General features: G+C 37.4%; 1 protein-coding gene across 4 annotated transcripts in view; it reads left to right on the forward strand.

Moving 5' to 3' along the window:
• The window catches only part of MCTP1 (multiple C2 and transmembrane domain containing 1), a 505,669-nt gene that overhangs the window by 48,703 nt on the left and 432,354 nt on the right, over nucleotides 1-24,612 (forward strand). The window lies entirely within an intron of this gene.

Below are 24,612 nucleotides of genomic sequence, written 5' to 3' on the forward strand. Positions count from 1 at the left end.
CTTTTCTTTTTTACATTTTTGCTCTTGTTCTGGCTTCTTTCACTGACCATGATTATTTGCGATTCATTCAGGTTGCCTGTATCAGCTGTTCATTTCTTTTTATTGCAAAGAGTATTCTATTGTATGGATGTACAACAATGTTTTTATTCATTCACTTGATGGACACTTGGGTTGTGTCCAGATTTGGGCTATTATAAAGCTACTGTGAGCATTCGGATACACACCTTCGTATGGACAGAGGCTCTCACTTTTCTTGGCTAAATACTTAGGAGTGGCATGCCTAGATCGTATGATAAGTATATATCTAAATAAGCTATGAAACTGTTTTCCAGAGTGGTGCAGCGTTTTACACTGCCTGCAGCGTGAGAATGCAGGAGAGTGCTTCTCCTCCACGCCCTCATCAGCAGGTGGTCTGGTCACATCTGACCTTTGAGCTGCTCTGATAGGTATGTAGTGGTATCTTGTGGTTTTAACGTGTATTTCTCTAAAGACTAATTATGTTGGGCATCTTTACATACGCGTGTGTGCCATCCATATATCTTTTTTGCTGAAGTGTCTGTCTTGCCCACTTTTTAAAATACAAGTTTAAAAAAAATTATTATTGAGTTTTGAGGGTTCTTTCTGTGTTCTGGATTCAAGTCCTTGATCACATACATGACTTGCAAATATTTCCCCCAGTAGTAGTTTGTCTTTTCATTCTTTAAACCATGTCTTTCAAAGAATAGGAGTTTTAATTTTGATGCAGTCCAGTTTATCAATTAAAAAATGTTATGTATGATGTCTTTATTGTTGTACCTAGGGAGTCTTTGCCTGACACAGGTTCACAAAGATTTTATCCTGAGTTTTCTTCTGGAAGTTTTATAGTTCTAGATTCTACATTTAGGCCTATAATCTATTTCTAAATCATTTTCGCATGTTGTACATACGACTATCCAGTTGTTGTAGCACTATTTATTGAAAGATTATGCTTTCTTCACTGAATTAATTACCTTTACACGTGGAATATTAGCCTTCCTTGTAAGTGTGGGCTGTTTCTGGATTTTCTATTTTAATCTATTGATCTTGTTCTCTATTTTTACGTCAGTACTATACTGTCTTGAGTACTATAGATTCATGGAAATCTTGAAATCAGATAGTAGTAGTCCTTTAACTTTATTTCCTTTTCCAAGTTGTTTTGGATATTCTAGGTCATTTGCATTTCGATATGAATTTTAGATTCAGTTTGTCAAATTCTACAAAAAATTTCCTGCTGGGATTTTGATTGGTTTGTGTTGAATCTCTAGACCAATTTAGAGAGAACTGGTTTCTTATCAACATTAAGTCTTCCCACACATGAAATCAGTTTGCCTCTCTATTTATTCAGATTTTTAATTTGTCTCAGTGGTTTACAGCTTTCAGTATTAAGGTCCTGCTCATCTTTTGCCAGATTTATATCTAAATATTTCATATATTTGAGGCTATTGTTTATAGTATTCTTTTAAAATTTCAATTTCCTATTGCTTGTTGCTAGTGTATGAAGATCACAATAGATTTGTGTATATTGATGTTGTATCCTGAAGCCTTGCTAAACTCTGATATTCTGTCCAGTAGCTTTTTTGTAGATTCATTGTTTTTTTTTACATAGACAATTATGTCATCTATGAATAAGGACAATTTTACTTCTACTTTATATTCTGATGCCTTTTCTTTCCTTATGCTAGCTTGAACTTCCAGCAAAATACTAACTAAAAGTGATGAGAGTGACCGTCACACTTGTCTTATTTATGATCTTAGGAGGAAAGCACTTAGTGTTTCATCTTTATGATGTTAGCTGTAAGGATTTTTAGTTTAGTTTAGTTTTGTTTTGGAAATGCCCTTTATTAAGTTGAGAGAATTTATTTTTATTCTTAGTTTGGTGAGAGTTTTTATCAGAAATAAATGTTGGGTTTTTGTCAATTGCTGTTTTCGCATCTACTGAAATTACATTTGTAAATTGCCTCAGAAAATAAAGTATGCTTTCTTGATGACCTCAGATAGAAAATGACCTCAAATTAATTTTCTTCTTTGCTTCAAATTCATCTTAAATTTAGTGTAGTTTAAAATGAGATTGCCCTTTAAAAGCAAGTTATTAGGTTTGGTGGATATTTGGAATTTTTTTGAAAAGCTGCATCTTTTTCCTCAACAAAAAGTATTTTCACAATTCACAAGTAAAAATAATCCCAAATTTACAAAACTTAACAATATTCTTTCATGGAAAGTAGGGGAAGGAGTTGAATATATGTTGAGTTTTGAAAAAGGAGTGTTTTTGAGGGTGTGACAAATGGTGAGGGAGGGATTCGTTAACAGGGGGAATAACTGTGGAAGGTATGTACTGTGGACAGATAGGCCACTGACAAATCCACTCCAAGCAAGAAAAGGCCTGCATATGTCACACAGAAATTCTCGAGCCTTTGGTGCTGATTTGACAGCCTACAAAATATTTGTTGGTGTTGCTTTGGTGGACTGGAATATTTGGTCAAGGCAGGAGGTGGTAAACTCAAAAGTGGAGGAAAGGTTCTCTTTCAATTAAATAACTATAAAAATGACATAGCTGTGATACTCTACTGGAATATATACAACATACTTTCCTAAAGACAACAATAAGAGCAAACACATTAACAATAAAAATGTCTCAGGTCCAGGTGATGACCAAGTAAAAATGGTGGAAAGAAGAGGGAAGACAGAAGGGGAGATGGAAGGAAGAGAAGTTGGAGAGGGAAAGACCCATAGACATGGAGAACAACAAAACCAAACCCTAGGAACAGAGCAAGGCAGATTTAGGGGAGAGAGAGAGAACCCTGAGGAAAGAAGAGAAGGCAGTAACAAGCACTGTGGAGTCTCAGTGGAATCTAAGGTGGGAGTGAAAGGCTGAAGTGTTCTTTCTCGCTTGAACTTGGAGCATTTACCACTCTTGGAAATGTTAAGAGCTAATTAATAGTGTAGGAAAAATATATGTATATTCATTTGCTCCTGGGGTGTTGAAGTTTATACACGCCTGCTGGCAGCCAATCTCTTTTGGAACTGGTACCTTAAAATTCCTTGTATGCTCTCGTATCCTAGGTCAGAAGCCATCACCACCTTACATGGTCACCCAGTGCCTTGTCAGAATTTTTGTTCAGAGGGATATCAGTTGAATTATTCCAACATCGCTAATACCTGTACCACTGACACTTATATCGGGTAGTGAATAACCTGACCTTTTAACTGCCGTGTTTTCTTATGGGTCTTTTATTAATTAATTAATTAATTAATTTTTAAAGTAGGCTCCATGCCCAGCATGAAGCCCAATGTGGGGCCTAAACTCATGACCCTGAGACCAAGACCTGAGCTGAGATCAAGAGTCAGACTGAGCCACCCAGGCGCCCCTGGTCTTTTTAAATAGTAGCAAATAAACAGGCTGTCAGCTGTTATGAATAGTAGGAAGGCTGAGTTCATAGGGAAGGCAGAGGATCCATTCCCATGTAAGAGCTGCATTAGTCTACTGGTATGAGACGCCATGAGCTGTTTTGGCACATTTATCTGAGAAATGAGGAAAAAGTTCTTTTGGTAAGCTAAAAAAACCTGTAGTTGACTGGCTTAATTTTCAGATTTTAATTTACGTCCTCTTTCTTGCCGAAGCCTTTTGATATGTACACTGCCATTCAGGAGCATGTTCCGATGTATGTTCTCATTTACACACGGCAAAGAGGAAGTTGAAAGAAGTAATTGCATGTCTTCTCAATTGAAAAGTTAAAGACCTATGTTTTTCTCTTTAAATGTTTGAGTACAGGAGGTGATCAGGAAGAGGACACATGACTTGGGAGTATTACAGAGGCAATTCACATACCAGACAGATGTCCTCAGATGATGCCACTAAGATTCCATCCAATTCTGAGGGTCCGTTTGTACACATTGGCCATTTGATGGTGTCTTTTCTGTATTTGTGATTATTATAAAGTAGTGATTCTCAATTCCATCAGAAAATGCCCTCTTTTTTTAATAACAAGTAACTTGTAAACTCATTTAATATGTTAAAATGTATACTTTCAAAAGATTAATACGGTCTAACTATTATAAAGGAGAAATAAGAGAAAAGCAATTTATAGTAAAGTATATATACTAATATCTAAATACTTAATCACAACTATCCTGTTACCTCCAAATGCACCCTAGGGGGCGATGCTACCCTCCTTAAATTTGGAGCCATTGTAATAAAGTAACATTTCACACAACTGTGCTTTCCTTGTTGCTTTGTCTTTGGTATCTTTCTTATTTCTGTTATCATTTGTTTCATTATGTTTCCTTGTAATTGCTAGAAAATGAGTATAGGAATAGGAATAACTAAGTTTATGCCATCTACTTCAGAATGATTTCAGCTGGGGGTTCAGGACATAGATGACTAACCCGACACACATACCCTTTGTATGCGGTTTAGACCAAAGTCATGCATTTCTGTATCATGAAATTTGCAATGATGGCATAAGATATTTATGGTGGATCTAGATTCTTTACCTCATGGCATTTTATTACCAATACATTTTCAAAAAAATAAGTTAAATTTTTTCTACTAATATGTCACTGATTAACAGAATACAAAACCTCCTCAAAGATAACCTTTAAGACAAGGCAACATCCTTATGATATTTATTGAGGTGAGATCTTCTGACCTAGAATGTCAGAAATCTTGCCCAGAGTATATATGAAGTTACAGTATTTTACGGGAAATTAAATTTGGATTAATGCTTTCAAGAATAAATTTAAAAAATAAAGATTAGGTAGCTTGACTCTAGTAGGAAATTAAGGAGCAGATATGTACTTGATAAACAAAAATTAAAAGTTGAGTTGAAAAATTAGGGCCATACAATGAAGGAAAAAGGAAATCATACTCATGGGCATGTAATTAATTTTAGAACGTAAATTTACAAAGCTGTCATATTAAAATAGAATTGTAGTTTAAATATTCCTGTTAATACGTTTTTCACTTTTGAAATACTACAGATCCTGTGACAAAGCATTAAATGTCATCTATTTTTCATCCTCTGACCAACCACAGCTGGTGTAACTTTTCTGTCTATAGAGGCTGTATGGTAAGGAGGTTAAAAGTGAGCACTGTGGAGGTCTGAATCCTTGGTCTTACCGCATATTAGCAGTGTGAACTTGGACAAGTCACTTCTTTGGCCTACAAAAAAGACGTAATGATAATAATATTCACCTCTCATGAAGTTGTTGTGGGGGTTAAATGGGTTAAAAGGCAAAAGACAAGTGGATAAAGCCATACCCAGCACGAAGTAAATGCAGGTATGGGTCACTTAGGATTCTTATCACATGTGAGTGAGGACAGTGACCTCTTATTTTTTATCTATGTATGGATTGTTCGTATCTGTCTCTGGATAATTATCCCCACGTCCTTGAGTGAGTAGGCACAGCTCCTTGTTTTTACCCAGATGTGTCCCAGCATGGATGCCTATCTGAGGCTGTGTTCCCTAGAAGCTGACCTTGACAGGATTTGTTTCTATGAACATTACTTATTAGGAAGTTTGCTCAGAAAAGCTGGTAGGATGTTGGGAAGGCAGGACCAGAGGGCAGCGGGCCCAGCAAGGCTGTGACATCAAGCAAAGTGTGGGGGCACCGCTGGCTCAGTCTGGCAGGGGGCCCTGGAGACAAAACAGGCCCCGCTCTGGAGGTTCCTATCAGAGCAGGCGAGCTGCTATGATCATACTCCTCCATTCTTTGGGCATTGGTTAAGTGTCCCTTCTGGGGAGACATGAATTCCCAGGCACTTTTATCTCTGCTTATGGGGCCTGAGCAGGAAGAATTTTTGTTTGGGTTGTTGAAGATACTAGATACTGTTGTTCGAGGCCATGCAAAGTATTAGGTTTCTATATTCATAACGAATGAGTTGACAACTTTCATTTTGCTTCATAACTGCTGGTCACTTCTCAAATGCCTCTGTGGTTTGCTTTTCAAATGGATCCTGAAAAAAAGAAAGGAGCAGATGATTGCATTTAGTTTAACTTAGGCGCCTGGGTGTAGTGAGCCTGGGGCCTGGGTGGGGTGAGCCTGGGGTCTGGGTCAGGTGAGTCCGGGGCAGAGGTCTGGTAAGCCTGGGGCCTGGGTAAACACTCTGTTTAATTTGGCTGCTTAGTCTCTCTGAGCTGGCACAGGAAGTTTCACCCCAGAGGTTACAGTGGTGCTGAGAATCTTGCTTCACAAGTGAAGAGTAGAAAGTTATACCAACTAATATGTGTTCGATCCTGTGTGCTAGGCTCCTGAAAGTGGTACTTCATTTAGTCCTTTTCACATGCACGTGAGTTGGGCATTACCCTAATTTTAAGGCAAAGGAAATGGAAGTTTAGAGAGGTTAAAGCTTTACACCCAACACTGCAGAGCTAGACTTACATTTGAAGTCCAAGTCTGTACCCTTTGCTAGTTCCTGTAACATAGGCAGCAGGGGAAAGCTTTATATCCTGATTTCAGTTGGCATCTGGAGACACAGAATTTTCTGTCTTTGAACCGTCATGGCTTTTTAGTGTTACTGAGCCATGAGGGAGTAGGGACTGTGTGTGTGTGTGTGTGTGTGTGTGTGTGTGTGTAAAAGAGACACAGAGAACTGAGAGATATGGAGAGAGACAGAGACACATATAGCGAAAGAGAATGAGCATAATTGATAGTTGTTCATAAATATTATTCCTCTGAGCAGTGAAGACCACAATGATCAGTTGTAGAGCATTGTCTGGAGGTTGTCCGCCTTTTTGTTAATTGAGGTATAAGCACACAGATACTGCTTTTCGATTTAAAGGGGGCACACTCTTTGGACATGAGAAACAGTAACTGGGTAAGGGATTAAGAAAAAAATTCATTTATCTCATTTTACTTTGTCGGAGGCAAAGTAAAACCTGTGCCTTCCTTTAGACCAATCCGTGTGCACCCGAAATTGTGCTAATTCAGGCTCATTGACTTCCTTGGTCGGTTTAGACAGTTATTTAAATGTAGGGAAATTGGACTGTGGACTGATTCTTTGGATGCCTGAGTGCTGTGCATGATTTACCAATAGCAGAATCTAAATATCCCCGTAGATGATTAGGCAAGAGTGAGTCTTGAAAGTTCTTTTGGTTTTATCAGGAAAATGTCTACAAGACGAATTCTCATCCCTGAGGGGCTTGAAGAGCTGCTGTCCACATAGAAACCTTATTCCAGACAGCAATGGCTCACTTGTCTCCAGTCCTGCAGGAACTTGGTTACGCTGGAGAATAAAACTTCAGAACACGCTCTTTACAGTAGCTGACGCTTACCTCACCAGAGCCGTTGCATCCTCACCAGAGCCGTTGCATTTCTCATGTTGCTAAAAATCAGAATTTCCTTTATTTGTACTGTGTTTCCCAAAGTTTACACATGATTTCCTGCTATTTAGATACATTTCTTAGAAATGTTTTCAAATAGCCTCATTGTTTATTATGAAAAAGACCTAGAAAAACAGAAAAGCATTTCTATTCAAGCTGATCTAAATGTTTGGTATGATCTTTAAAAACATGCAGATGAACAGTTTTTAGGCAGAGTATGCGGAATGGCTTAGAGATTTTAGAAATGAATTTTAGACTTAGACTCAAGCTAACTCAAAAGAGGAACTGTGACACCAGAAGAAAATTCTTTCTGATTGTTGCAGTGTTTGATATTCCTTTCACCTAAGTCCCCTAGTGAATCTTTCTGAATTTAGACTTTCTATTCCTGCACTCATTTTTTTTGTTTCTAGAAATATGCAAGGGAAGCTTGTGGAATCAATAACTATTAAATAATAACTAATACAATTATTAATGCCCCTGATTAACAGTCATAACCAACAATGAGCCAGTTGTTAAGCAGAAAGTACCCGGTTCACTCCCCCCTGAAAGGAGGCTTCAATGAAGAGTTGTTTATATAATGTGATGTGCTATATCTAAAAGAACAGTGAATGTATATGAATTATATACTTATGAAACGTAGGAAGATATACATAAAACTGTTCAGTGTGATGAAAATATTTAAAATGGACCTAACTAAAATGATTATCTTAACGGGTCCTCAGATTCCACCTGAAAAAAAAGGTAAAGGCTGTAGCAGAACAAGGGAAAGCTTAAAGTTTACCTTTTATCATTTTATAAACATTTTTCATTTCCCCTTGCATTTTGTGGCAGTTTACATGAAGACATCGCTGCAGGACAGCAACTGTAAACCCATGCAGCAGAGTTCTTTAAAAGTTGTGAAAAAATAAGCAATTTTATTCATTACTAAGCTCAAAGAAACAGTGATGAGTGAAGAGTCGAGAATCAGCGCTTATTTTGTTAACCAAGGACTGATGATGTTAGATGAATCTTTAGCATTAGCAGACTTTGAATGTTAAAATATGATTCTTAATTGAAACTCGTTCTTCTCCAGAATCTGTTCTCTCATTCTTACTCAGTAAGAGACATACAAGAACCCCTAATATCTACCTGGTACCTGGGTGCTTGGAATAAAGACCTTATTTTCCAGACAGCTTGCAGCAAGCCGTGCCACATGACTAAGTCCTGTTTGGCCATGACAGTTAGACCACAAACAGCCCTCTTGGACTGCGGGGGGAAGCGCATGCCCAAGATGACAAAGCAGCAGAGCAGGCAGAACCTGGGTGCCTGACGACATGGGATGCCGTACCAGACCCTGCCTGATGATGGCCTCCGGTCTTTCTCTTTTTTCTTTTTTAAAAGATTTTATTTATTTATTTGAGAAGGAGAGAGAGACAGAGACAGAGAGAGTGAGAGAGAGCATGAGCAGGGGGAGGGGCAGAGGGAGAAGGAGAAGCAGACTCTCCTCTGAGCAGGGAGCCCGATGCTGGGGCTAGATGCTGGGCTCTATCCCAGGACCTGGAGATCATGGCCTGAGCTGGAGGCAGGTACTTAACGACTGAGCCACCCAGGCGCCCCTCTTTTTTCAATAGAAATAAACTATTATGTTGAATCTGCTCATTTTCAGTTACTGGATTGAGATCCCTTTTTAGAGTTCCAGTTTACTGAAGTTAACTTTGGAAGATACATCAAATTATTTTTCTTTTTGATCCCTTGTGAGATGATTTTCTGTGCAAACAGATTCCGCAGGTTAATAAAATTCAGTGGCACGTTCCCAGATCAACAACAGCTTTGAAGGCCTGGTGTACAATAAGACTTCATGTGTCAGTCCTCAATGATCAGAAAACTCAGTTGGCTAGAAGAGGTGAATGGGTCTGGCTCCTGTAAAAAGAAGCTACAATGAGCTCATCAAGACTTTATATATTCGGCAACTATTGTCTGTCACCTGAACAAATGCAACGACCAACACATGTATAAATATATTTTGATATTAAAATGTTTCCATATTAGAAATGGGTCTAAACTTCCCAGAAGGCACAGGTCAGAGTCTAGAGGACAGAGGCGTGGTGATGGTCGTGGTGTCAGTCTTTGGTGTCTGCTTTAGTCTGTCACCACTCTTAGAGATGGTATTTCTTTTTTTTTTTTAAAGATTTTATTTATTTGATAGAGAGAGAGCACAAGTAGGCAGAGCAGCAGACAGAGGGGCAGGCAGAGGGAGAGGAGAAGCAGGCTCCCCGTGGAGCAGAGAGCCCAATGTGGGACGTGATCCTAGGACCCTGGGATCATGACCTGAGCTGAAGGCGGACACTTAACCGACTGAGGCACCCAAGCGCCCACAGATGGTATTTCTAACTGCATGTCTCAGATGTACTCCATTGGTCACCATGGGAAGTAGAGGACAAACTCAAAGCCAAGTGCAACCCTAAGTACAGCTCTCAAGAAGCATTATTTCTGTTTTGGTCCATATGCAAAATCTGTCCAGACAGATGGCTTTGTCTAAATGGGAGACAAATTTAGTCTCATAAAAATGCTTCGGATAAAGCAGATTTACTTCCTAAATGGAATCTTGTATTCTTTCGAAGTTATAAACATACAAACCCGAACTTCTCATTGGCACTTTCTAATGAAATCATCGTTTTTCCCCCCTGTTTATGATAAGCTTTATATTTATGTGACTGCCAGTCCCCCTGCAAAGTATACTGGCATGTTAGCTGATCTTGAGGAGTTGAAAATGGTTCTGGCTGCTATGTTTTTACATGCTGGTTGTAGCATCTCTGATGGACAGTGTATTTTGGGCTCTCTAAAAGAATGTCACTTTCTTTCCCCCATAAAATTAAAAATGTCTTGCTTTTATTTAAAGCATGTTAGGTCTCTTTTGCATGATTTTTCCTGCCTTTACTGATGTTTGCAACACTTCTCAATTTAGTACCATCTGTGAATCCATCAGCTTGCTATTTACTGCCTCTTTTAGATCATTAAGGGAGATGTTATGGCAATAATGCTTTATTTACATGTCACTTTTCCAGGAAACTCAAAGTATATTTATAAAGTTATTGTATTAAACAATGACACCCATGTGAGGTAAAGAATTTTTACAGTTAAGAGAGCATTTCAACACTAGTGTGACTTATTTCAAATAGAAGGAAATATTTCAGGGGTGGTAGAGTGTAAGTATGTCTGTTCTTGTCTGTAGGTATTCTTGTTGCTTTGAGCCGTGAGGAAGTTGTTGCAGTGCTTCTGCGAGGTTGTGTAATGACATGAGAGGTGGGAGTCATTGTCTTAAATTGATGAGTGAGTTTTACTTTTTTCCTGTTCCCTCTTGGCCCCAAAGTCAAAGTCTTAATTATTGTGAAGTGGCAAAAAGCCAATAATGTTAGAGGAAGAAGGAGAAACAAAAGAATCAGATAAAATGAATTCTTAAGGACGATAAAAGGTTTCACCATATTGCCTCTCTTTCTTTTGAGTTATGGCATCATCAATGTTAAGACATCCTTCCCGTGGCCTGAAGACCAAGGAGTCCTTTGTGAAAATGCAGAAAATGAGAATCCAGTTCCATTACTGAATGTGTTTTATTTTATTTTATTTTATTTTATTTTATTTTATTTTATTTTATTTTATTTTAAGTAGTGTTGTACTGTGGCAATCTAGTTGTGCTTGGTTAGCACAAAAAGCTATCTCTTCTTTAGTTCCTCATACTTTTACTGACTACCCAATGGCCTAGACCATTCGCAGGTACATAAGGAACCTCAGTTCTGGGTTAGCCCTTTTTTTTTTTTTTTTTAAAGACTTTATTTATTTATTTGAGAGAGAGAGAGAATGAGAGAGAGATAGAGCATGACAGTGGGGAGGGTCAGAGGAAGAAGCAGATTCGCCGCCGAGCAGGGAGCCGGATGTGGGACTCGATCCAGGGACTCCAGGATCATGACCCGAGCCGAAAGCAGTCACTTAACCAAATGAGCCACCCAGGAGCCCAGGGTTAGCCCTTTTTTTATGCCTAGTTTTGAATGTCAGAAATGAAATGTCCTCTGTTAGCAACTCATACCACATCTGCAAGTTAGTTCAAGAACTACGGGCTCCCAATTTAGATGATGCAGGTTTTTGCTGAATTGAGTTTGAGATCTATCAGGTACTTATTATGGAATTAAAGTTAGGATCATCCAAAAGAGTGTATGGTGTTTAACAGAATTCTGGCTGGTATTTGACTTCAAAATTTATATTTTCTGTTACTTTTTAAGTTCATTAATTTGTTTAGGATTTATTTATAAATGAGCTTAATAGTGGAGAATCAAATGAATAAAAACGAGGGGGCAGCTACAGGCATCTCTCTCAATAAGAATATAAAGTTTATGACAAATTTTGGAAAGTGGAGTTTCTGTATTTTCATTTAAGTTGCTCCCCAGGAAGTTGAAGAATACATGTGGATTTGTTTGATGGACTTTTGTCTCAATTTGCTGTGTCTGCTGGGTGAGGCAGCGGCTTCTGGACCTAAGGCTAGTCCAAGTGCACTGAGAGAGGGCTCAGTGAGAGCCACCTAAAGCTGACATTAAGTTTTTGTTATTAGTGAGCAGTGAGAGCTAAGGCCCACAAGAGGCCCAAGGCCATTAGAATAGAGCTTCCCAAATTTAATTCATTTGAGTATTATCATCTCATTTTTGCCATATGTATTTGCAACCTTCATTCTTAACCTACTCATTCTCCTTTAAATAAACATGGTTTGGGGACTTACATTATTTTAAAAGGAAATTTTATATTACTACCACAAATCAGAAAAATCCTCTTTGAAAATAGGTGGTAACTATAAAAATAAATAGACTGAAAACCAAAAAAAAAAAAAAAAGCATATGGTTCTAGCTAGATGATGTTACCTGGAGGCTCAGTGACTGAGAACTTCTTTCTTCTGTTAAGACAAGAATGGAGAGATGTTAAAGACTGCTAGCACCAGGCTGAGATTTTTCTCCTTGATATTAGAAAATTGAAAGGTGAAAACCTTGTCAATCCCTGAATCAGAGTTTTTGTTTTTTTTTTAAAGATTTTATTTATTTATTTTGACAGAGAGAGACACAGCGAGAGAGGGAACACAAGCAGAGGGGGTGGGAGAGGGAGAAGCAGGCTTCCCACCAAGCAGGGAGCCCGAGGCGGGGCTCGATCCCAGGACCCTGGGATCATGACCTGAGCCGAAGGCAGACACTTAACGACTGAGCCACCCAGGCACCCCCCTGAATCAGAGTTTTTAATGTACTGTTACCACCTAAAATGATATCCCAGATCATGCTCTGAGAAATACAGGATTTAAAAAAATCAAATAAAGAACATGGATCTAAAAGCCTAATGAACTCAATAATTCATTTATTCATTCAACTTATCATGTGCCCCCAAACTGAGATGCACTTGACCAAAGCACACAAATCCTTGCCTGGGTGGACTTACCACGGAGCCCAGATCTTTCCTTTCAACCTCTTCTATCATGCATACAGTCCTATCCACCCCCCCACCCCCACCACGTCCTTTTTTTCTGTCCCAGCTCTTCCTGCCTATTACCCTAGTCCAATGTAATTTTACTGTGGGGACTAGAAACTCCTTATCTCTTCTGACATCAGTCTGTTCCCTTTGTCTAAGGCTCAACCTTGGAATGCACCTTGATCTTGTCCATGGGCAGCACTTCTCCAAACCTCTAACAAATTTAAATATTTCAAGTTTCTTATGCCATTCCTGCAATTCCTATAGGATCAGAAGAGTAAGAAAGCCAGGAGACACATCTAAGAAGTATTATGAGGTCCAGGTTCCTGGTCATTTTTTCCTTTTGTGCTACTCTTTGGTAGGGAGTTGGTTTTAATCCCAAAATGTGCTCTGGGGCCTAGACTAAACAATCGGGTCACATAAAGTATCTAAACATTGCCTGGTAAAATTACTTCACTGAAGGTGGTTAATATAAAAGACATTTATTTTATTAACATGATTTAGTGTACTAGTAAGTACTTTTCTAGGTTTCCATGTAAAATCTTGCCTTCAGTGTTATTACCAAGCCTGAGAACATCTTCAGAGTCAATATCTGTGATCTCCCCACTTCACTGTCCATTTTCTCCATAGAAATTAATCTCACTGTAGAAAGCTGATATCATGAGAACTTAATAACAAGGATTATGGCTTCATGTTCCATTTGTCAGAGGAAAACAGTTACGGCCAAGACCAGCTGTGTTAATCGGTCCCCCTCATTTTTATTGGAACAAATATAAAAAGTTGTCTGTAGTTAGAATGTGGAACCTCCAAATTCCCTTTGTTGTTCTGACTAAACTTCAGTGTAATTATAGAAAGTGCTTTGAGAAGGGGGTATACCCATTCCATTATCCTTCTAAATTTAGATATGATAAATTTTGGCATCCTCTAGGGGAAGAAAAATCTTAAAAACTCTGATGAAAGCAAACCCATGAGCAAATTTAATAAGTAATGGCAATGGTAAATTCCAGGAAAGAAAAGCTATTTACAGTGTATGCTAGAAATATTTGGAAACAATACTAGGAAATATGAATGTGCTAGAATGCATGAGTAATACATATTTTTTTAAAGTTTGCAGTGGCATCAGTGAGCATACATCTGTAGTCTTATTGAAAGCGAACCTGTCTTGTTGCTTTTTGAAAGCTTTACTGTGTGTGCCTTCAATTGTAAACTCCACTAGGGCTGTGTATAAACATATACATCTGCTCACTAGAGTCAGGTACCCCTCAGGGTAGTCAATAAAAATGCTAACTGAGAAGAGTTGAATTGCTCTTTTTATCTTGTCTTTTTCTTCCAGAGATAGCTTCAGGAGAGATGATACAGGCTGCCCTCTTGTACTTTTATTAAATTTGGAGATGAAGTCTTTTCTTTGCATGCAAGACAGCAGGGAACAGTCACACAGCTTAGATTGGAAAGACAATAAGTATGTGTTTGTTTGCTGCCAGATTATCCATCAGCTTAATGCAACTCTGCAATTTCTCACTTTGCTCTAACAGTGTGTTTATAACAAGAATTTATAATTCTGCCATCTCACTCCTCAGTGTGTGTGACCTACGTTTCTTGCAATGGCTGCTTCTGAGTGGTGGGGTTTTGACATCTGGTGGAATTTCCTCTAAACACCTTAAGAGAAACTCATGTAGGCATTTCTTTTGGGGCATCCCAGCAGGTCCCTGTCAGGCTTGGGAGCCTCGTGCTCTTTTGAACTGGAAAAATGCCAGTAGAACACAGTGTCAGAGGAATACTGCCAAGAAAATATTCTCGCTATGGTAGCTGCGAAAAAAAGGACAATCTGTAAGATGGAATACTTCCTTAGTAATTCTCTGGAAAGGCAAGGGATGATTTTTCCAGCACTAGTTCTTTGGACTAAAGCTCAGGCTTCCTGTGGACATACCATAGCAAGAATTCCTGGCAACATAGCAGGGTCTCCAATTATGCCAGCATACACATAGATGTCAGAGACATCTATGAATAGGAAGGACATTGACACAAGGGCATTGACAAAGTTATGACTATTTTTAGATAACATCTAGTGTATGTATTTTCTCATTGGAAAAGGATTCTCTATTTACCATAGGCTTTCTTAGACTACCGTGAAAAACGTGTTAACAACAAATGCCAAACAAAGATCAAAGAGTTAATTTACTGGTGATTTGTTTCCATTTAAATCAAAGAAGGTAAATTCTTGATTTATCAAATTGAGAAGTATGTTAATGTAATTAAATTAATAAACTATTATATTAAATATATTAATCTGAAAATTATTTGAAACATTTAATTTCAAAGACATCAAGAAAATATTGAATTGTTCCAAAAATGTCATCCCTTCGGGTAGTGTAAAAGTTTTTGTTTGTGCTTTTTGTTTTGCTTTTTAATTCTTTAGGTCTTAACAGTATGCACAGGCTCCTATTAGTCAAGGTACTGAGGAATTCTCAGTGTATATACTCCTCTTTATTTAAAAATAAATATCATGAGCATGTAAGAATTTAAATTTGGGGTGTTGAAGATGGTAGTTGTTGATCGAATGCATCTGGGGCTCATATGCACTGAAAGTGAGGTTGGGTGAGTTCAGGAGAGGCCTTGGCAGCAAATTAACAGTGAATTATCGCTGTCATTTGTCTTAAACATTTTTCAAAGAATCCTTCAGTTGTCCTTGATAAACCATCACCAGTAAGGGAGTTGATTGAAGGATGGGAGAAGTAAGTGAAGTCTGGGGCAATTTTAATTTTTATTATCAAAGACTGTTCATTGTATTGGACTTGAAGCCTTGCTTTCCATTTTTCTTTATAACACCTGATATTCCTGGGAGGGTAAATAAGACAACTGAGTTATGAGTTGAGCTACAATTTGAATTCCAAGGTAGAAATCCTACCCTAAAGCAAGTCTGAAGTTAAGACTGGGGAGAAGCTAATTAGCATCTGAGTTGCCCTTTCTCAACTCTCTTAATAGTAAATAACTCTGAAAGTAAAGGAATAGAAAGAATAGCTCCACTAAGTTGGGACACGATCCAGGTAGTTTGTGCTGACTTAGGCCTGTTCTGTTCCAACAGGGATATACATAAGAGGAGCCATGAACCAGTTAGGAATTGTGTTCACGTAATAGACCCCTCGAGCCCCCTCCACTCCTACCAAACAAAAACCCAGTGGCTTAAAGATTATAGAAATTTTATTTTTCTCGCCAAACTAAAAGCTGGGAGGTAGGTAGTTATTAGCTCAAGAATTCCAGAGTCTGGGTCCTGCAAATCTCTTGCGCTTTTCTTTGTGGTCTTATGGTTACAAGACAGCTGCTCCATCTCCAACATCACATCCATTTTGCAGGCAGAAAGAAAGGGAGGGGAAAAGTTAAAGGAAAAAGTTAAAGTTAAAGCTAACTTAGCATGAGTTTACTCCCTCTTTGAGAAACTGCTCAATCTACTTGTATCTCATTGGCCAGAATTGTGTTGCAGGACATCTTCTGCCTCCCAGAGAAACTGATTATTATTTTCTGGATGAGAACATTACTTGTCCTCACTTGCTAAATTGACGTTCTCTTAGAAAGGAAAATGGAAATGGTAGGATATTAGTCTGTTATAAAAATCCTATTATTAATGTTACCTCAAATAATGCTCAAATCTATACATATTTCTTTATTTCCCTGTTACCATATTTAACAAATTAGAGAAGAGAAGATATCCATTAACTGGATTGATCAGAGAGTGAATCATGAGGATGTGAGACTTGAAGATGAGTTTTGGAGTTTAGTTATCATTTGGAGAAGAAAGCGGCGTATGAATTCTAAGCAGAAGGAAAGAAAGAATAAAAGCCCCAGGATGGAAGTGATCATCGTACATATGAGTGTGACTATGGTTATGGGCAAAGAGCCAATTAGAAGATCAGACTTGCATGAGCTGAGATGTTCGGAAAATCTTAGAGGTATTTCTTTAAAAAGTAGATTGGATGGAAAGAACAGTGTAGGATACTCAGATCTGATTGTTATACAGCATTATGGAGAAGCATGAAGCAATCCAAATTATACTCTCAGAGAAGCTCTAATTCTTACAGTCTGAAAAAGAAGGAAACTCATCACTCAATGTAGCCTCCATCAATAGCTACTTAATATGCATTTTCCACTTCTATACTCATTATCTTTGAGGACACCTTGAATTTTCTAAGTTTTTAGGGTAATTTATATTTCATCACCTTCCTGGAACATAGGAAGTACTCGTATATTTACAAAATCAAATTAAACTGAATTTCTGCCTGCTCACCAACGTTCATGGGAACGGCCCATGGCTCTTGCTCAAGGGTCAGGCGGAGGCTGCCATGCTGGTTCCTCCACACTCGTCTTTTTTTCATAGACCACCTGGGTCAAAGGAAACTCATTCACAGTAGATGATGTGAACCAAATATATTTTCTCTTGAGAATTTAAGGATTTCTGAGAGTCTTCATAATTTCACTCTTAGTAACAGAACTACCAGTCTGGAAATAGGGTCACTGACAAGCAGATTCAAAGGGGAGGGGAGGCCATAAATCAGGAATAAGCAGAGGAAGCAGTTCTGCGTGGAGAAAAAGTGCAAAGAGAAGCAAATAGGAAGGTGTCACACCAAAGATGTCAAAGTTTCCAGTTCTTAGAGGTTTGGCTTGACTTCACTTTTCCTTCAATGAAAATCTAGTGTCCTTTCAGTAAGTTTTCTTTTCTTAGACTGGTATGTATGGGTTTCTCTTTCTTGCTATCAGTTATGCTTGACAAAGAGAAACATATTTTAATAATATTCCTCTCTATCCCTATTAGAGGGATGAGATTACATTTAAAAGAGGAGGCACTATTGATACATTGTATCTTTTTTAATTCCAATAATAAGATTCCAGCCATCTTATTCTTGAATGGTAAGCATCATCACTCATGTTTGAAAATTATAGAATTGATAGTGAAGTCTTTTTAAAAATGAAAGTTCTTGTCATCTCTGAAGTTCATGTAGACTGTCATAATCTATTATTAATTACATATTAGTTTAATTAATTATCACAATTCATCCAATCTTAGAAGCTCTAATAACATAGGATAGGAAGGACATAAGTGGATTTCCACATTTTTTATTGGGAAAGTTAGAAGGTTCTCTAGGGACCAATCAGAAGTATGTTTAGTAAAAAGACCACAAAACCATGGTTATGAGCTTCCTTCTCTATTGTTCTGAGACTTTCGGTCTTACCACAGATATCACAATCACTTCCTTGGTCTGTTGGATGAGAATTAACTCATGAGCCAAACCTGACCTTGAGTGGTTCATCAGAGTGAATCCAGAGATGCTGCAAAGCAAGCACTAATCACAGCAGAAGGTGTTGCCCCCACTGCTGGGTTTAAGCAGCTGTCTGAGAGAATGAATGAAGGTCAAAAGAACTGCCATCAACAGGGTCATATAACTTGGTTTGGTGTGGTTTTGCCTTATGGAAGTCCTCTCTGTAATAGTATTACAGATGTTTAGATGAAAAGGACTTTTTTGAACTCTGATTAATTTAGGAAATCCTCCATTGGACAGTTTGAATATTGTCTATGGTAACCTATACTTGTGTCTGAGCCATAGCCCCTTGGAAAAGTGAGGTTTTAAGAAGTAGTGTGAATGGATGCAAACCTCCAGTGTTCTGCCCCTGAACACGGTAGAGCTTTATTTGGGTGGGGGTGGTGGTGGAGAGAAAGGACCTAGCACTGTCCTTGGATTGGGTGAGGAGCATCTAGAGGCTTCAACTCAAGGGGATAGGGAAGATGTGAGGACCTGAGATGTATTGAGGAGATGGGAATTTAAGGAACAAGGAGAAATTCTCCTTTCTCACAAAATCCTTTTATCCCCTATCCCCAGACCCCCCACCCCTGCCACTGTGTTCTGCTTGTTTTACTAAAGAGAGATGAAGATTTGTTGTGTATTGAGCACCTACTACAGCCCAGGCTTGGCTTTAGGCTATTCCATGTCCAATGCCAGCCAGTCTACCAACAGTGTTGGGGAAACTTAGATGACCCTGTGCAGCAAGGTTGTCCATGGTGGTCTAACTAGTGTGAACTGCCAGTCATTGGTGAAAATTAGCCCACGTGATTGTGGAATCAGGAAAGTAATTATCCATTAGAAGGACTTAGAAATAACAAGTAGAAAAGTTGTTATTTCCTGTGGCTGGGCACATTTATTTTTGATAGTTTATACTGAATTTAATTTTTTTTCTTTTCCAAGAAATTTTTTCAAAAGAGAGGCAGAGAGAGAATGAATTTCTGAAAACCTTAAAAATTATTTCACTAGTGAACACTAAGAAGTGTCAAATTTGGTTCTCAGGTTGGAAGTCCAGCATTTTATACATGAATCTGATCTGTTTTCTGCCTCCTAGAGGGCTGAGCTGCTGATAATTAGTCTTACGCTGTAGGAGTTCTAACTCTGCATCAAAATATATGTGTGGTGTTCCTCTGCATGCAGTACAAGTGGGTTATTTGGTTGTAGGAGTTAGCAGTTTAGTCTGTTTGCTGTAAGAAGAGGGGATGGTTATCCTCTCCTGGGAGGGATCAACTTTCACCTATAGTCTATATTATTATAAATCTTTTCTTTAGACATAACATATATTGAGTACCCATTTGTATTACAGTGTGCTTGTAGAACTTGAAAGAACTTTACTGCAGAGTTTTAGGTTTCTTATTAAAATTAAAATTTATTGTAATTTACTAAGCATAGATTATAGTGTGATAATTATCTGTCTTAGAAGTAATATATGAAAGAAGATATTACCAAAGTTAGCTCTTTATTTACACTTTCTTTTATGGTTTTTATTTTCTTTCATTTATTGAATATTCTGAAATAATCCTTAAAAATTAATATGCTTTGTTGAGAGATTTAAATAAGCACCTAAGAAAATCTATTTTTATATTAGAGAACAGATATTCTGGTTATGTACTTTGCATTCAGAGAATTTATGAAGGATAAGGTTTTAGGCATGTTTAAATTTCTTTTTAATAGGAAAATGAGGTTGATTTCCCATGTGAAGACTTAAAAGTTTTTATACATGAAGAAAATTATGTAACAAGGTGGTTTGTTATTTTAAGAATCATGTTATTTAGAAAGTGGACAAATAGATGAATAACATTATCTCTGACAAAAACACTAAAAATAAAGGTAATCATCAAGCCAATGAACTCCTTGTAATTCAAAGAAAAATCTGCTGTGTAATTAATTTATAATAGATAATTTAACATGAATTACTTCATTGGAGTGTTAGTTTTTCTCTGGTGGTGAGTTATTAGTAGAGTTCATTCAAATGGTGATTGATTAAAGGAAATTTATGGAATTTATGCCAGTGATATCTTAGAAATTCATAAATTTATATTCCTTGATGAGAAAATTAACACACTTGGTGGGAGTTTATTCACTTTTTCTGTAGTAATAACCTTATAATATCATTTGATATAGCAGAGGGTTTCAATTCTCCAAATGGCCACAAACTAATGGCAATTAGTGCTTGCAATTAGTCTTTTCCTTCTTCAAACTGGTACAAATTAAATTTCTTTGAATTTGAGAATCAGACATGTATAGGACAGGATGTTCCTGTTTGATATTTTGTGCTTTCTCATTTTCATGCACTGCTAAGATATTTTCTTGTGCTTTTTTGGCAAAGGGAGAAGTTAGCATAGCACAACTATTTTTTTTCTGACCTCATTTTATTCTTTTAAAAACTCAGTCTTTTGCAGCATCAAAGTGGCAAAAATAGAAGGATCTTGATTCACGTTTATAAGGTCTGTAGCAGATCTAGAAAACATCCCTGAGCACACACATCAGAAGTCGCAGGTCATTGAGGGAAATTGAGCAGGGGGAGTCAAGCTTCTAGGACATACTACTGATTATGTAGTTGATGGTTGTGGCTAGAAACTTTGAATAGAAACAGCGTCATAATTGGTCTTCTTTTACTCCCTCAAGCTTGTGTACTCCTTACAGAGCTCATTCTGATTATGCAAGTAGAACAAAGATGGTTACTTCTTTTTTTTCCTTATAACTTCTACTACACTAGGCATTTTATCCAGCAATATATATATATATATATATATAAGTCAATTCAATGTTGTGTAATATCATAAGCTGTCAGCTTATTGCTTATTTTTAAATTTAAATGCTTCTCACTGGGTGATACCACAATTCAGTAAACATTTGTGCAACATTTATATGCTAAGAGCTATGTAGAATAAAAAAGGAGATTGTAATTTAGTAGGGGAAATGCCTATATTTGGTGACTGTAGTATGAAAAAGTATGGGTAAAATGAGTAAAAAGGCAAACAAAACAGACGTTTAAGAAATATAGCATTAATTTTGACTGAGGCTTTGGGGTACCAGTGACATTAAAAGGAGCTTCCCAGAGGGAGTAATTGTTTAAACAGGACCCTGAAAGATAAGTAGGACAGGTGGGAGCATTCCAGGTGTAGGTTGGTGGTGAAGTGTGGCTATCGGTGTGTTCTAGGTATATTCGGAAGCATCAAATAATCCATATATTGGTAAATTGAGGCTAGGCTATGCAAGGGGCTGAAGGCTGTGCTGAGGAATCTCAACTTCATTCTGTGACTATTAGGGATTCTCTGAAGGCTTTTGGATAGAGGAATAATCTTTAAGGACAGTAACTCTGATGACAGTAGGAAAGATGTAGATGAGAATGAGAAAGGAGGGAAGAGGGGCCCAGGCACATGGAGATATTTCTTAGGAGGCTACAGGTAGTTCAGAGAGAAACAGTGGATTAAAATGAGAAGTTCATGGTGATAATGGGTTTTGGAGATTATAGCTGGGGTTTGTTTGATGGCTGATTGGCCATAAAGGAGAAGGGGAAAAGAGGAAAAGAGAGGAGTCAAAAATTTTCTTCTTAGCATTTATTTGGACTTAGTCCCTGGCAGCTCCTTAGCTAAAGGTGGGACTTTTGGAAGACAGTAGCTGAATAAAAAATTCCATTTTGGTCATGCTGTAATGGGAATTAGTGGTATGTCCTTGTTAACAGTCATGCATTGTGATAAAAATAATAGTGATAAAGGTCTAGATAACTTAAATGCCTTCTGACAATTGAAGAAAACACACATATACATAGGAACCAATTACAGCAAAACAAACGCAAGGAGGAGATGACAGAGAACAGGGTCATAAAAACAAGGAACAGTTCACAATGATGAATGCTATAGATTGGAAGAGTGGATTGAAACTTGAGAATTCATTGACTTTTCTGATTAATAGATCATCGGTGCCTTATAAGATAGTAATTTTTAGGTAAGCAAGAACATTCCAATTAAGGATGATAAGTACTTTTAGATTTATTTACTAATTTAGGAAAGTTTCAAGATGAACAGATTTGGTACCTATTCCGTGTCTCCCAATGGTTCTTTGCTGCTGACATCCATTATAGATACATGGGTTTAAGAGTGGCTAAGTTCCAGATCCTCTACTTGTATGCTCCTGTTCATGATATTTACTCTCAAAGCCTAAGTTTCTTCATCTGCTAAATGGAAATAATGTAATGTCTACCTCAGAGAATATTGGGAATGATTGATTCAAGTGAAAGCATTTTATGAATTGTAAAGGAAGTCCTATACAAATGTTGTTGTTACAAAATCTGTATTGGCTTTTGATGAGATGGTGGATACAGAATGACAAACTATTAATCTGTTTCTGGTTATTGTTTCAAGGAGTGATTCTTCATTTTCTTACTTTTGGATGTGTTAGAAAGTGATTCCATATCTTACTTTGTGTAGGAAAATTTCTGGGGTTGTGTTTCTGGTCTCTTCCATCTCCTCAGGTTTTCTAATCATTAAATTTTGTTCTTTCTCTTCTTTTACTTTCATTCTTATTTTTCTCCTTCACTTTCTCTCTCCTCTTCAGTCATATTTTTATTAATGTGTTCGGTAAATATTTGTTGAACATCTATACGCTAGGAATTCTTTTTGGGATCTGAGCATATACTAGTCTGCCGTCTTTAATTTATGTGTGTTTACCAGGCAGTTTTATGAGAATCTGCATTTACCCCTTGTACTTACTCTATCTCACTCGGACAGAGCTCATTATTCATACTGTAGGGCCTCAGCTTAGTTCAGGTTTACTATTCCTGATCTACTTCATTTTGTCTAAACTCTGATCAATTTAATCAGAATTAGCAGAGATACTTAAATAGCATTCTGAAGAATGTGCAGAAACTTTTTAATATCATCTCTATAGTGATTTTCATTACATCAGGATACACACAGCTCCCTATAGGTGTTGTCAGAATTTGAGGAGAGTAAACTTTCAAAATATATATTTCAGCCTGAAAGTTGTTAAACTTCTATCTCCTTTCCTTATTCCAGAAGCATGTTTTCTACTCCCCACCCTCATTGCCCTGAATTGAGGAATGTTTCTGATGGAAATGGGCCAAATTCTTCAGTGTGTTAGAATTAGTGAAAGGGGCGCCTGGGTGGCTCAGCCGTTAAGCATCTGCCTTCGGCTCAGGTCATGATCCCAGGGTCCTGGGATCGAGCCCCGCATCGGGCTGCCTGCTCAGCGGGAAGCCTGCTTCTCCCTGTCCCACTCCCCCTGCTTGTGTTCCCACTCTCGCTGTCTCTCTCTGTCAAATAAATAAATAAAATCTTAAAAAAAAAAAAAAGAATTAATGAAAGAAAAAAGGCAGAGACTCATTGGTCTCTTGGATAGAGATAATGTGATGTGCATATGTCAGTGAGTATAAATATGTAATTTGATGTATATAATGAACATATTCCTGAGATCACAATATATTGACCTTTAGTAAATTAAATACTTAAATTGTAAATGTAGATACAATTCAAGTTCTCTGACCTAATGTAAAACCCTCCAAGTGTCTTTTTAAAAATAATCATAAAATGAAGGATATAAATGTCCTTTTATCTCTGTAATTCCATGATTCCTGGTAGTTAGGGATTCTTCCAATTTTTTTTTCTTATAATTTTTTTCTTATACTAACAGCTTCATTGAGATATAATTTACATATTACAAAATTCTTCCATTTTAAACGTAGAATTCAGTGGTTTTAATATACTGATAGAGTTGTCTAACTATCATCATAATTTGGGAACATTTTTATCACCCCCAAAAGAAATCCCATATCCATTATCACTCATGCTCCATTTCGTTCCAACCTCCTGACCTGTAGGCAACCACTAATCTATACTCTGTCAGTATAGACTTCCCTATTCTGTACTTTCCTGTAAATGGAATTATACAGTATGTTGTCTTTTGTGTCTGGCATCTTTCATTTAGCATAATGTTTCCAAGATTTATCCATGTTTTAGCATGTATCAGTATTTCATTAATTTTTATTGCCAAATAATATTCCATTGTATGGATATATCACATTTTATTTTTCCATTCATTAAATGATGACCATTTGGGTTGTTTCCACTATTTGGCTATTATGAATAATGTTGTTCTGAACATTTGTGTTCATTTGTACATACATTTTCATTCTCTAGGATATATAACTGGGAGTAGAATTTCTGGATCATATGGTATATCCATGTGTAAATTTAAAATTCCCATTTTCCCAAAGTTATGCATCATTTTACATTCCCACCAGCAGTGTATGAGGATTCTACTTTCTCCACATCATTGCCAACATTTGTTATTATCTGTCTTCTTGGTTATAGGCATCTTGCTGTGAAATGGCATCTCATGTGGTTTTGATTTGCATTTCCCTCATGGATAATGATATTATGCATCTTTTCATGTGCTTATTGGTCATTTGTATTCCTTCCTCCCTCCTTCCCTCCCTCCCTCTCTCTATT

The sequence above is a fragment of the Phoca vitulina genome, unplaced genomic scaffold (assembly GCF_004348235.1).
Source record: "Phoca vitulina isolate PV1807 unplaced genomic scaffold, GSC_HSeal_1.0 scaffold6, whole genome shotgun sequence".
Taxonomy (NCBI): Eukaryota; Metazoa; Chordata; class Mammalia; order Carnivora; family Phocidae; genus Phoca; species Phoca vitulina.